Source organism: Sarcophilus harrisii, chromosome 1, assembly GCF_902635505.1.
Source record: "Sarcophilus harrisii chromosome 1, mSarHar1.11, whole genome shotgun sequence".
Lineage (NCBI taxonomy): Eukaryota > Metazoa > Chordata > Mammalia > Dasyuromorphia > Dasyuridae > Sarcophilus > Sarcophilus harrisii.
Window position 1 is genome coordinate 659,556,477 of NC_045426.1, and position 15,167 is coordinate 659,571,643.

Consider the following 15,167-nt stretch of genomic DNA (forward strand, 5'->3'; position numbering starts at 1 on the left):
ATGCTATTGCAAAGTCTCGAGTCACAAAGCCTCCATACACCCATGTATTTCTTCCTATGTGCACTTTCTATCTCAGAAATTTTCTGTACTTTTTGCATAGACCCTTGCAAGCTCAGTAACCAGGTCTCCAATCACCACACCATCTCCTTCTTGGTTTTGTCAATCAGATGTTCTTCACCTTCATATTTGCCTCCACCCGCTCTTTTCTGCTCATGATCATGGGTTATGATCACTATGTGGTCATCTGCCACCCTTTTCGCTATAATGTGCTCATGAACCCACAGGGATGTGCATAACTGGTGACCTCCTCGTAACTTGGTGGTGTGGTAATTGGTCTAGGGGTTACACTTTCCATTTTTCACTTGAATTTCTGTGGGCCCAATAAAATTCATCATTTCTTCTGCCTTTTGGGAAGCTAGCCTGTGGAGACACTTTAATAGTGTTTTTGGGAATGGGAATAGACTGATCTCAGTCCTATTAGGCTGCTTCCTCTTCATCCTCCTCTCCTACCCCTTTATTGTAGCTACCATCTTGAGAATTCCTTCAACGGAGGGCTGTTGCAAAGCCTTCTCTATCTATGTCTCCCATCTCATTGTAGTAATCATGAACTATGGCTTTGCCTCTGTCATTTATCTTAAACCCAATGATCCAGAATTCTTGAAAGGGGACATCCTGATGGGCCTTGCCTACACTCCTCTCACTCCTTTTCTGAGTCCTATCATCAGCCTGAGAAAGTGTTAAAGAATGTCCTGAAGAAAGTTTTCTTCAGTAACCAATATTCCTTGAGACCTTGATAAGTAGATTACCATGTTGTTAGGAACTAGCATTATTTGATTTTCTTTTGAGGTATTATGCAATAGAAGGGTCCTTAGATGAATGAATGAATGGACTTATTCTTTCAACTCACAGGAGTCACAATAATAATGTTATATTATGATTAACTTTGCAAAGCCCTTTAAATGTTATATTATTTGGTCCTCACAACCACTTATCTTTGAGATAGGCAATATTATTGTCCTCATTTTACATATGAGGAAACAAGTTAAACGGACGCTCAACTCACATAGATGGTAGATATCTAAGATTTGGAACTCAGGACTTACTTATTCTAAATACAATATTCTATCTACTATACTACCAAGATTTATAACTCAAGACTTACTCATTCTCATACAATACTCTATTCTGAATCAAGGCTAGTTTTATGATACCCTTGAGAGCTTGGGATAGCTTTCTAATTTCATCAACAGAAATGTACATTTAGGTTTGTTACACATAATGTTAACTACCAGTTAGCAATATTTTCAAATTTTTTTGTATCATTTGGTCATGTAATATCAATTAACTTTATATACAGGATTTTTTTTTTTACAAAGACATAACAAGAAGTACATACCATCACCAAAATTGGGGGCATGCTCTCCTCTCTGCCATCTGTTTCTCTGGGAATGCTGGTATCAAACTTAAAGGGATTATTACAAAGCATTTGTCTCTCCGAGTTCATTTCAGGTTTTGCATAGCCAATGGACAGTCATTCCCTTGAGTGGAGAATGAAGCATCAATTCATTGCTAGACTGCTTCCAATTCAGGGGTCCTCAAACTTTTTAAATAGGGGGCCAGTTCACTGTCCCTCAGACTGTTGGAGGGCCGGACTATAGTAAAAACAAAAACTTTGTTTTGTAGGTCTTTAAATAAAGAAACTTCATCACCCTGGATGAGGGGGATAGACATCCTCAGCTGCTACACCTGGCCCACAGGCTGTAGTTTGAGGACCCCTGTATAGATCATCAAATATGTGCTAGTAGATTATAGTCAATTGACCAGACACTCTGGCATGGCTAGCTACCATTTTGATTTTTCAAAACCCACAAGATCATGGTGTACTATAATATCACTTCACCTAAAAAAAAAAGAAACAAAAAACACAATAAGGCAAAGAACAGAGGCCCACATTCACAGGCATTATATTGACTTTGGATAAAAATGTCCAAGGCTTCTTTCTATCCAGAACTTTATATTTCTCATTCTAAAATGATTAGACAGGGGGGGAAACTGTCATGGTCATATTGTTCCTTTTATTTTTATTTATTTTTTTATGCTTCAATCTGTATTTAGACACAATCTGTTTCTTCTCTAAGTATGGATAGGATTTTTCATCATAAATTCTTCAGAATAGTCATGAATCATTTTGCTGCTGAGAATAGCAAAATCATTTATAGTTGGTCATCCCAAAACATTGCTGTTACTTTGTATGTAGTACATTTCACTTTGCTAGAGTTCATGAAGGACTTACTGGTTCTTTTTCTGAGAGTATCCTGCTCATTATTTCCCATAGAACAATATTATTTCATGGCATGATTTATTCAGCCATTCCCCAATTGACAGGCATCCCCTCAATTTCCATTTTTTTTTTTTTTTTTGCCCTGAGAAGAGAGCTGCTACAAATATTTTTGTACATATAGGTCCTTTTCCTTTTTTCTTTTTTAATTTTGTTTTGGTATTCATGCTTACTAGTGGTATTGTTGGGTCAAAGGATATCATGCAGTGCTTTTAAAAAAGCATTCTTAGTTCCATTTCATAAGCCAAGTCAAAAATCTGTTTCTTCACAATGAGGTAGCCAAATTGGAAAAAAAAAAAACTTACATAATGTTTATGCATGTTTCTAAGCACATGTGAGGACTGTGTTAGCCATGCACATTGCCAAGCTTATAAGGGCTGGACTTTGTCAATTTCCTATTATGAAAAAGCATTTGTTAAACACCTATCACGTGCTAAACACAAAACCAGGTACTAGGAATTCAAAAAGAAAGAGCAAGTCTGCCTCAGCTCTGAACACATGCTTTAGTTTCACCATTTGCCCTAGCCTAGCGATCACAATCAAAGTGATACTGAATTGTGTGATTAATTTTCTCTTTTGTTCATGTCAGAAAATGTGAATTCTCTGGGAATCCTTGTGCTTTCATGACTGTTCATTTAGAAATATAGTTTATCATGAATGGATTAACAAAAAATGCTTCTCTGATTTTTAGTGCCTCTTTGACCTTGTGCAGTTTAAACTCTCTGGGTCTTAGTTTTCTTATCTGGAAAAACAAACATATTTGATTATTAGATTATCTTTATGGTCTCTTCCCATATCAGATCCTGATATTCTGAGATGGAAAGAGTTTTGAAATCAGGAACAGTTGTGGTTCTGGAGATACACACACACTCTTCCAGGCTAATCTGTGGAGAAAAGTGGGAAAGAACCAATCCCATCATTGACATGCTTTACATGTCATAACCAACTAAGTCAGGGTATGCTAATGTTATTATCCCATTATACAGACGAAGAAACTAAAGATCAAAGAAGGGATTTGCTAGATGACACAACCTATTAAAGTGTAAAACTCAGAACTTCAACTCAACCTTTCTGACTCCAAGCCCAACATGATTCTTTACATCATTATGCCTCTCTTCTACTAAATGTAGAATGCAGAATTCTTAGGAACCAAAGAAGAAGGGACCTAGAAATGAGTTTCAAGTATTTGAATTCATAGGCATCCATGAAGAAAATCTGAAGATTTTTCTCCCAAACTGAATGAAACTGGCCTTTTCCCTCTCTGTTATTTCATTGTCACTTTTATTAAAATTGAAAATTACTTTATTAAATGTTATGATAACAATAACGATGTTAATGTATTCTATGGAACTTTACTATACCTCTGAGCTCACAGAGACCCAAGTTCATGCTTGAGAGAGTCTCAGCAATCTTATGTTTTGGTTAATGTGTCAAACCAAGATTTTCTCTGATATTGGCTCTATCTCTTAAGTTTGGGTTTGGATGATAGAAAGTTCTGAAATTATTCAAGTTCAATGAATGTCCATTTTTTTCTCATTCAATAGTATAGGTAATTTTGTTGAATATGGCAGTTTTGGCCACAGGTCTAGTTCTTTTGATTGTCAGTAGATATGATTCCAGGACCTGCAAACCTTTAATGTAGCTGCTGATAAATCCTATGTAATTCTAATTATAGCTCCAACATATCTGAATTGTTTTTCTTTTCTTGTGTCATGCAAAATGTTCTCTTTGATGTGGGGGTTGGTTTTGAAATTTGGCAATAATGTTCCTGTTTTCTACAAAGGATTTCATTGAGGTGGTGATAAGTGGAATTATTTCTATTTATATTTTCCCCCTCCTGTTTTATTACTCTAGGACAATTTTCTTGGATTATTTCTTGCATTATTGAGTCAAGATCCTTTATCTGGTCACAACTTTCAGGCAATCCAATTATTCTTATATTTTTTGTTCTTGATCTGTTCTCCAGATCTGTCATATTTCTTATGTTTCACATTCTGTTCTATTTTTTCATTCTTTATAATCTATTTTGTTATGTTTTGATTTCTCATAACTGCTAGCTTCCCCTTGCCCAATTCTAATTTTCAAAGAGTTATTTTTTTCTTTAAGATTTTCTCCTTTTCTAGTTGGTTGACTTTCCCCCCATAATTTTCTTGTTTTCCTGGGGTTTTATTTTCTTTTTTAGCTTTTCCTCAATTTCTCTCATTTGTTTTTTAAATTCTTTTTTTTTAAAGTTCTATAAACTCTCTTTGGGCAGGGAGCCATTTTGTGGTATTCTTTGGAGCAGAAGCATTTTTTTGTTTGTTTGTTTTTAACTTCAGTGTCCTCCTCTGAAGATAAATCTTAGTCTTCCCTATTCCCAAAGCATGTTTCTATGGTGGGGTTCTTTCTTTGTTGGTCCCTTTTTCTTTTTAAATAAGAGGTATTAGTGTAAACACCTCTAATCATGGGTGGAGGGATGGTACTTCGAGCTTCCCTTAAGCTCTCCCCTTTAACCAGGAACCCCAAATCAAGAGCTGCTCCTCAAACAAGTGCCTGCAGCCAGCAGTGTTCCTGCCCCATTGCCTCTGCAGTCACCAGCTGTGCTGGTTACATGTCACTCAGGGCCACCTCTCTGCAGCATGGCTGCAGTTCTAATCAGCCAAGATTCCCTCAATCTTTCCAGACTTAGACTCTGACTCCACAGACAGTCCTGGATGTGAAAGTCTCTGTGGTTCTTGGTGAGCACTCAGGTAGCCCAAGGGGTTCATACTTGGTGTTTTTACAAAGCTAGCGCATAAATATTTGCAATTCACTTGGGTCAATCCCTTCTTGAATCTTCTCTGGTCTATCTTCATATCTTCTTGGATTGCATAGGAGGAACCCTGTTCTGTCCCAAGTCGTGATTTTTTTTACCAATCTATGTTTGTCCTGAGGCACAAATTTGTTTTATTTGTGGGGGAAATTGGGAGAGTCTGAAATTTACCAACTTACTCCTCCATCTTCCCAGACTCCTCCTCCCAAGACTTTCTCTGGCACTATATGAATTTGTCTTGCTTTTACCTCTCATTTATGTGTCCTTAATTCCCTTGCTAGCACCAAGCTATTTAGAATATAGAATATGTTTTTTATCTCTAACAAAGTCAGAAAGAACTCTCATTTCAGTCATATATTTTTGTGTTTATATATATGTATATATACACATACCCCCCACATACATATCTGTGTCAAAACAAGTATATAATATATACATAGATGCATGACTTTGTGATATCTATTTATAAATATATATTTATCCTGTATATAGTTCACTTGTATACGTATGTTTATTGTCTCCTGTTTAGATTGCTAGCTCCTCAAAGACAAATATTATCTTTTGCCTTTCATTGTAACTCCAGTGTTAAATACTGGGGTTAAATACTGGAGAAGGAAAACCTTTTCACTCTCTTTTCTCCCTTCTGGATATTTGACAGCTTCCTAAGTTGTGATACACACTGGACACAACAAACATTTATTAAGCACTTACTACATGTAGCATTAGGCATTGGAGTTACAAAGAGATGCATGGAATAGCCCCTGACCTTAACATGGTTAAATTCTATCAAGGGAGAAACATATGCATAAATGAGTATATGATACATACATACATACACACACATACACAATAGTTAGTTGATTGTTGTCCTTTGTTCTTTGTGTCAAAGGACAAAGAGGATCAAGGAGTCAAGTTACAGCATGTTTGACTGTGGCTGATCAGACCACTATGAATTCAGAATTCTTTGCGACAGATTGGATACAAATAGTCCCTATGAACATTTGGGTTGGACTCTCTAACTGGGCATCTAGCATTTCTTCTGAGCAAATTCAATCCAATTCTTCTTTGCTGATATAGTACATACACATATACATACTTATATGTGTAATGGGCTGAGGTTTGAGTTGATGCACTGAGATCCCAAGTACATGAGGCTAAATAGTAATTGGGTTATACTCTATTAATATACATGCTTGGATAAAGAATGGTCCCTGCCCACTCTCCGTGCAAGTCCTGATGTGTTGTATAGGAAATGACGATTTTGGTGGGTGGAGGCAGAGAGAGACAGGAAGAGAAGCTGGGAGAGATTGGGCCTGGGTTCGATACTCCTAGCTGCTGGTCGTGTGGCTGCTGGTCTAGCTAGCTTCTTGACTCAGCTGCACACATTGCTATCGCCCATTCTCTTCTACCTCTGATCCTTCTTCACTGAGAATAAAGACTGACGATTTTCCTCTAACCTGAATTCCTGACTCTGGCTGATTTAAAAATACACGATCTTCACATATATGTATATATGATTTTATATATATAATGTATATGACTAAATATATGCTGTTTATATGTGTGGACATATGTGTGAATATATCTACAAAAATTTTATATATATATATATATATATAATATAATGAGGGGAGGCACTAGAAACTGGGAAGGAGGTTTAGAAAATGTCTCATGTAGAAGTCAGTATTTGAGCTGAGCTTTGAAAGAAATAAGAGATTTTTGGAGACAAGAATGAGATGGCATGATCTTCCAGGCATGGAGATAGAGTAAAGGAATAGAGTTGGAGGATAAGTTGTTGTGTGGCAACAATAGTAAGAAAGTCAATTTTTCTGGACCACAGAGTCTATGAAGGGGACTAATATGTAAGTTTAAGATGGTATGTGGGAATAGCAAAGGTTTTTAAATGCCAATCTGGATAATATGATCTTAGAAGCATTAGGGAACAACTACTATAGGTGAACATCACTTCAGTTTATTTGGGTTCCATGATACATGATTAATTTACAATTAGCTTATATTCTATTAAAATTTCCCAGGTCTTTTTCACATCAATTTTCATCCAACCGAGTCTCCATTACAAAATCACAGATTCTTGAAATTGGAAGGGATATCAAAGACCAACCAGTTCAATCTGTACCTGAATAGAAATCCCTTCTAGTATAACATTCCTGATAGGCTGTTATCTAGCTCTTCCATCATTCTCTACCATCCAATTATCGCAAATTCATTATCTCCCAAGTCATACTATTCCATTTCTGGAGACCTCTAAATTTTAAATAAGAAATAGTTTGAACATTTAAATTATTTAAATAAGAAACAGGGCTCATAGAAAGAGCCCTGAACAAAGAGACAGGACAACTTGGCATCATATCCCATCTATGACATTTATATACTCCTAAGTGACTATGGACATGACCCTTAGCTTCTCTGAGACATAATTACCTCATCTGTAAAATAGGACTAATAATATCCTATTTCACAGGTTTGGTAGGATGATTAAATGAATAAATTATACAAGGTGCTTTCAAAAAACTTAAAGGCGATGACATCTTCCCCTTTCAAATTTTTGCCCTTAATTTCTAGTTCTGTCTTTGGAAAATGTCAACATGGGAGAGGTCAGGGTTAGAGGGTAGTGGAAAGGTTTCTGAATTTATAATCAGAAAGTCAATAATTTCAGACTTGGCTCTGCCACATACTGCTTATGGAACCTTATGAGAGTAAATCATTACATCTATTTTCTGATCTCTCAATTAAGGGAATAGGAAAACTAGTTCCCTATTAATGTGAACAATGAGTCATATAAAGTGGTTAAATTATTTAAATTCACACTATACAGTTCCATTGGATTGAAAGCAATGACCATTATTTATATAATTATAACTTTGAACAAATTCAACTACATGAAACCATTGCAAGGGATTCATTGTGAATGATTAGAATTATGGGGAATTATGAGAAACTTTCTATAGAAAACATGATTTTGGTTGAGACTCAAAAGAAACTGGGGAAGTCAGGAAATGGAAATGAGTTTGGAGAGCATTCCAAGCATGGGCGTCAACCAAAGACTGGCGCCACCAGTCAAGAGATACAGTTTCTTGTTCATGGAATAGCAAGGAGACCAAGATAATTGGATCAAGAAGTATGAAGGTTACTAGAAGCCATTATTTATGAATAATTTAAACAGAGATGTTTTGTTTTGAAAAGAGAACTCTTTCAAGAGACTTGTCTCCAAGTACTCAAAGGACTATCATATGGAACAGCTTATTTTATTGGTCTGCAGAAGGCAGAACAATGAGCAAGGGATGGAAATCTCCATATCTCCCATGTTTTTCCCATGTCTCAGTCATTTGCCAATTCTTGTGAAGGGCTTCCACTGTGTCCAGATTCCATGGGCCTTAGGAAGAAGAACCAGAACCTAGATGGATGATTGGTAGAGAGATCTCCTTGAAAAATGGCATTGACAAAAATCAAAATTTAGCTTTGAAAATTTAATTACAGAACTAGATATAAGAACTGTAAGACTGCTAGAATATAGAGCATAGAATGTCTGATCTAAAAATCTCTTGGATTATAAAATGTAGTTTACCAAAGCTGCCAGGACCTTAGGGAACGTATAGTCCACCTCGGTTATTTCATAGATAAGAGCTAAAGTTGAGACTTGACATGACTTTACTCAATATCACAGAATTATAGAATCATAAAATGAAGAGGGAACCCATTCACCTCAATCCTGAAAACCATCTGCTCTTTCCTTTATCACCAACAAATGGTGCTCTATCTAACTACTTAGTTTTCCATCAATCTTAGTTTAGTCTAAATCAATTTTTTTTCTCTAAGATCTGAATGGAACACAAATGTCACTCATTTGAAACCAGTTCTTAGGATAAAAGGTCAATGAACCTAGAAGTTAGTTCTAACTTACAGGATCATAGACTTAAAGATGAAAGACACTTTAGAAGCTATCTAGTTCAGCCTGATCCATTACATTTGCAGATGAGGAAACTGATGCCCATGTAGTTTAAATGATTTGCTCAAAGTAATACAAGTAGCAAGCATTTGACTTTATTACAACTTTAATGGAAGTTGTAATCTGTCTAGAGAAGAGCTGAACTATCACCTCAAAATAAAATAATTTTTTATTTCAAACTTGTGCCATATTAGAGATTATCTGGGGTACTGTTTTTGACTGCTATGCCATACTGGCTTATATAGAGCATATGGCCCACTTAAATTCCAAGATGTTATTCATAAGAATACCTAGCCATATCTAAAAAACTTTTGAAGGTTGATGTTTTGAATTCCAGTGAAGAACTCTACATTTGTTCTTAAAATTTTATTTTACTAGGATCACAAGGTAATAGTCTTAGATTTGGAAAAGATCTCAGAGATCATTTTGTCCAATCTCTTCATTTTTCAGATAAGGATATCAAGACCTAGATAGGTTGGGTGATTTGTATAAGGTAAGTAACACAGAGAGTGAACATCAGAGGCAGGATTTGGCCCAAATTCTTAGTCTGCCGTAATTTTTTAAATTAAAAAAAAATTTAAATCAAAAAATATTTTTAGATAATGCTTTTTTCCAGATTGGGAACTAGATCTAACTTTATGTAATCTACATTTTAACAAGTTGCTTTTTCTATTTTCACATGATTCATTCATTCAGTTGATTATCACAAAGCCAGGAACAGATTCCTGGGTCCTTAGATATCTCCTTCCAAATCTACATTGACCCAATAATAATTATCCTTGGATTTGACCATTCAACTAAATCTGAATACACTTACCTATATTATCATCAAGTTTACATTTTTCCATCCTTCCCACAAAGATAACATTGAGATTTAATTAAACATTTTGCTAAAATTAACTACCCTTATTTTCCTTAAAAATTATTTTGTAATTGAGTAGTCCAGGGATGGAGCCAAGATGGTAGAATAGTCAGGAAGCTGCTTGAGCTCTCCCAGTTTCCCTTGAAAACCATATGAAACCAAAGCCTCTGAATGGATGGAATGAAACCAATCTCCAGCACAAGACAGACTGAGAAAACTTCAAGAAAGGTCAGTCTCACTGGGGTGAAAAAGGTATTAATCCCAGGTCAGATAGACTCTGAGAAAACTGATGAGAAGGTCTTAACCACAGCAAATCAGCAACTAAGATGCTCAGTTCTGGCTCAGTAGAGGAGCAAATCAGTGGAGCAGTCCTTTGTATGAGCTCAAAAGGCAAACCCTGGAAAATCAGGCTGTTTCCTGGAAGGATCAGTCAAGCTACTCCTACAAACACAAGAAGCCCTTATGCTCAAAGCCAAGGCTCAGAGCTGTACAGGAAGCTTGGAACAGCACCCCATTTACCCCAGGAGCAGAGTTCCACCTTAAAAATAAAAAAAAGAAAGAAATATCAAAAGAAAAGGAAAGAAAAGGAGGAAGAAATAGTAAAGAACTGTGACTATAGAAAGGTACTATGATGGCAGGGCAGACCAAAACACCAACTCAGATGAGGATAGAATGTCCACAGAAGAAATCTCAAAGAATGAGATAAATTGGTTTCAAGCCCAAAGAGGCTTCTTGGAAATGCTCATAAAAGGCTTTAAAAGGCAAATAAGAGAGGTAAAAGAAAACAAGAAAAGAAATGAGAGGTATGCATGAGAGAGCCATAGTTTGGAAAAGAAAGGAAAAAAATTGTCTGAAGAAAACAACTACTTTTTTTTTTTTTTAATAATTTTTTATTGACAGAACCCATGCCAGGGTAATTTTTTACATTATCCCTTGCACTCACTTCTGTTCTGATTTTCCCCCTCTCTCCCTCCACCCCCTCCCCCAGATGGCAAGCAATCCTATACATGTTAAACAGGTTACAGTAGATCTTAGATACAATATATGTGTGCAGAACTAAACAATTCTCTTGTTGCTCAGGGAGAATTGGATTTAGAAGGTATAAATAACCTGGGAAGAAGAACAAAAATGAAAGCAAGCAGTTTATATTCATTTCCTAATTAAGAATTAATTATCCAGAGAGACTCAGCATCACCTTTCAGGGGAGGAGATGGAGCTTCAATGAAGTAAGAGCCTTTCAATCATTTCTACTGAAAAAAATGGAACTAAACAGAAAATTTAATCTACAAACATAGAACTTAAGAAAAACATAAAAAAGTAAACAGATGAAAAATACATATTTCAAGGTTAAATTGTTTATATCCCTAGATAGGAAAACAATATCTGTAACTCTTAAGAACTGTATCTGTCATTGGAGCAGACAGAGTGGGGCATCACATAGACTGAGAGTGTGGTTGTAAATGGACTGGAAAAAGGCATTAAGTTGTAGAAAAAGATTTGTACTGGAAAAAAGAGGAAAGGGGAGGTAAAATGCAAAAATTAGCTCATATGAATAGGTGCAAAAGACCTATTACAATTGAAGGGGGAAAAGGAAGGGGATGAGCACTGTCCAAAGCTTGATCTCATCAGTTTTGGCTCGAAGAGGGAATAATTTAATCATTCAGTTGGGTATAGAAATTTATCTAACTCTATAAAAAGTAGGAGGAGAAAGAGGAAAAGAAAAAGGGAGGGACAGGAGAGAAAGTGGGGCAGAAATGCTAAGGAAAAAAATGAGAGAAGGGAGAAAGGGTTGACAGAAGATAAGACAGTGGGTGGAGTGGGTAAAAAAACATAAGACTAAGGACAGAGTGGAAAGAGACAAGAAAAGTATATACAAAGGAGAAAATAAGATGGAGGCAAATACATCATCATAACTGTGAATGTGAATGGGATGAACTCTCCCATAAAACTGGAACAAATAGCAGAGTGGATTAAAAAACAGAATCCAAAATTATGTTGTTTAGAAGAAACACCTTTGACACAGAGATACACATAGAGAGCAAAAGTAAAATGCTGGGACAGAATTGATTATGCTTAAGCTTAAGCTTAAGTAAAAAAAAAAAAGCAGGGACAACAATTCTGATCTCAGCTAAAGCAAAAGTAAAAATAGACTTACTAAAAAAGATAAGGTGGAAAAATACATTTTGATAAAGGGTACAATAAGTAATGAAGTAATAATGATATTAAATGTATATGCACCAAATGGTAGAGAAGGCAAATTCCTAGAGAAGATTTTAAGCCAGTTATAGGAAGAAATAGATAGCAAGACTATTCTAGTGGGGGACCTAAACTTTCCCCTCTCAAAATCAGACAACTCTAACCACAAAATAAACAACAAAGAAACTAGGGAGGTTAATAGAATCCTAGAAAACCTAGATATGATAGACCTTTGGATAAAATTGAAAAGGGACAGAAAGAATATACCTTTTTCTTGGGAGTACATGGTACCTACACAAAAAGTGACCATGTAATAAGGCATTAAACCTCACAATCAAATACAAAAAGGCAGAAATAGTAAATGCTTTCTTTTCATACCACAAAGAAATGAAAATTATATTCAATTTATGGCCAGGGAAAGATAAACTAAAAACCAATTGGAAATTAAATAATCTAATTCTAAAAAATGAGTGGGTCAAGCTACAAATCACATAAAATATCCATAATTTCATCCAAGAAAATGACAATAATGAGACAATATACCAAAATCTATGGGATGCAGCAAAAGCAGTTCTTAGGGGAAAATTTATATCTCTAAATAGTTACATAAATAAAACAGAGAAAGAGGAGATCAATGAATTAGGTATGCAACTAAAAAAGCTAGAAGAAAAAGAAATTGAAAACCCCCAATTAAATGCCAAATTAGAAATTTTGAAACTCAAAAAGAAAAATTAATAAAATAGAAACCAAGAAAATTATTGAACTAATAAACCAAACTAAAAATTGGTTTTATTAAAAAACTAACAAAACAGATAAACCTTCGTTTAATTTGATCAGAAATACAAAAGAAAAAACCCAAATCAGCAGCATCAAAAATGAAAGGAGTGAACTTACCAAAAATGAAAAAGAAATTAAAGAAATAATTAGGCGTTATTTTGCCCAACTCTATGGCAGCAAATCTGACAATCTAACTGAAATGGATGAATATTTACAAAAAATATAAATTTCCCAGATTAACAGAAGAGAAGATAAAATCCTTAAATAGTCCAATTTTAGAAAAAGAAATTGAAGAAGTCATTAATAAACTCCTTAACAAAAAATCTCCAGGCTAGATGGATTCACAAGTGAATTCTACCAAACATATAAAAAACAATTAATTCCAAAATTATGTAAATTATTTGGAAAAATATGTGAAGGAGTACTGCCAAATTCCTTCTAAGACATAAATATAGCACTGCCTAAATGAGAAAGGCCAAAACCGAGAAAGAAAATTACAGACTCATCTCCCTAATGAATATTGATGTGAATTTTTTTTTCTAAAATATGAGTAAAGAGATTATAGGAATGTATCAGCAGGAAAATACAGTATGACCAGTGGGCTGGTTCAATATCAAGAAAATTACTACAACTGACCATATCAATAGAAACATACGATAATCTTAATAGATGCAGAAAAAGCTTTTGACAAAATACAGCACTCATTTCTATCAAAACACTAGAGAGTTCTCCTTAAAATAATAAGCAGTTTATTTGTAATAAAGAGAAGCTGGACACATTCCTAATAAGATCAGAAGTGAAACAAGGATGTCCATTATCACCACTATTATTCAACATTGTACTAGAAATGTTGGCCTTATCAATAAGAAAATAAAAAGAAATTAAAGGAATTAGAACAGTCTTGAGGAAATAAAATTATAACTCTTTGCCGATTGTATGATGATATACTTAAAGAATCCTAAAAAATCTTACAAAAATCTACTGGAAACAATTCAAAGCTTTAGCAAAGTAGCAGGGTATAAAACAAACCCACACAAATAATCAGCAGTTCTATATATTATTGACAAAGCCTAATGGCAAAAGATAGGAAGAGAAATTCCATTTAAAATCAATGTAGGCAAAATAAAATACTTAGGGTCTACCTGCTAAGACAAAACCAAGACTTATATGAACACAATTACAAAACACTTTTCACACAAATGAAGTCAGATCTAAACAATTGGAAAAATATCAATTACTCATGGCAAGGCTGATCTAATATAATAAAAATTGCAATTCTGCCAAAATTGATCTACCTGTTCAGTGCCATACTAATCAAACTGCCCAAACATTATTTTATAGAACTAGAAAAAAATAATAATAAATTCATCTGGAAGAACAAAAGATCAAGAATATTAAGGGAATTAATGAGAAAAAAATAAAAAAGATAGTGTCTTAGCGTATCAAACCTAAATCTATATTATAAAGCAGTGGTCATCAAAACCATTTGGTACTGGCTAAGAAACAGAGTGTTGGATCAGTGGAATGGATTAGATACATATGACACAATAAGCAAGGCCTATAGCAATCTAGTATTTGATAAATCCCAAAACTCCATCTTCTGGAATAAGAACTCACTATTTGACAAAAATTGCTGGGAAAACTGGTCTATGCCAAGTTTCTGACATATTTTGTTCCAGTTTTTACAGCCCAAAGGGCTGTAAAAGTGTGCATACCCTTTGACCCAGCAATGCCATTATTGGGTCTGTATCACAAGAAAATCATAAAGGAGGGTAAAGGACCCACATGTGCAAAAATGTTTATAGCAGTTGTTTTTGTGATAGCAAAAAATTGGAAAAGGAATAGATGCTCCTCAGTTGGGAAATAGCTGAACAAGTTGTGGCATATGAAAGTAATGCAATATTTTTGTTCTTTTAAAATTAATGAATAAGCTGATTATAGAAAGGCCTGAAAAGGTTTACATGAACTGATGCTGAGTGAAACAAGGAGAAGCAGGAATACATTATATACAATACCACCTATAATATGTGATGATCAACTATGAAAGGCTAGTTTCTTCTCAGTAGTTCACTAATCCAAAGCAATACCAATAGAATTTGGACAGAAAATGTCATCTGCATCCAGAAAAGGAACTGAGGACATTGAATGTAAATCAAAACATGCTTTCTTTATTTCTTTTTTCTGTTTTTGTTTTATCTCTTCCATGATTTTGCCATTTTGCTCTGATTTTCCTTTC

General features: G+C 34.9%; 1 pseudogene; it reads left to right on the forward strand.

Moving 5' to 3' along the window:
• Nucleotides 1-794, forward strand: LOC100913930 (annotated as a pseudogene).
• Nucleotides 795-15,167: the final 14,373 nt, after the last annotated feature.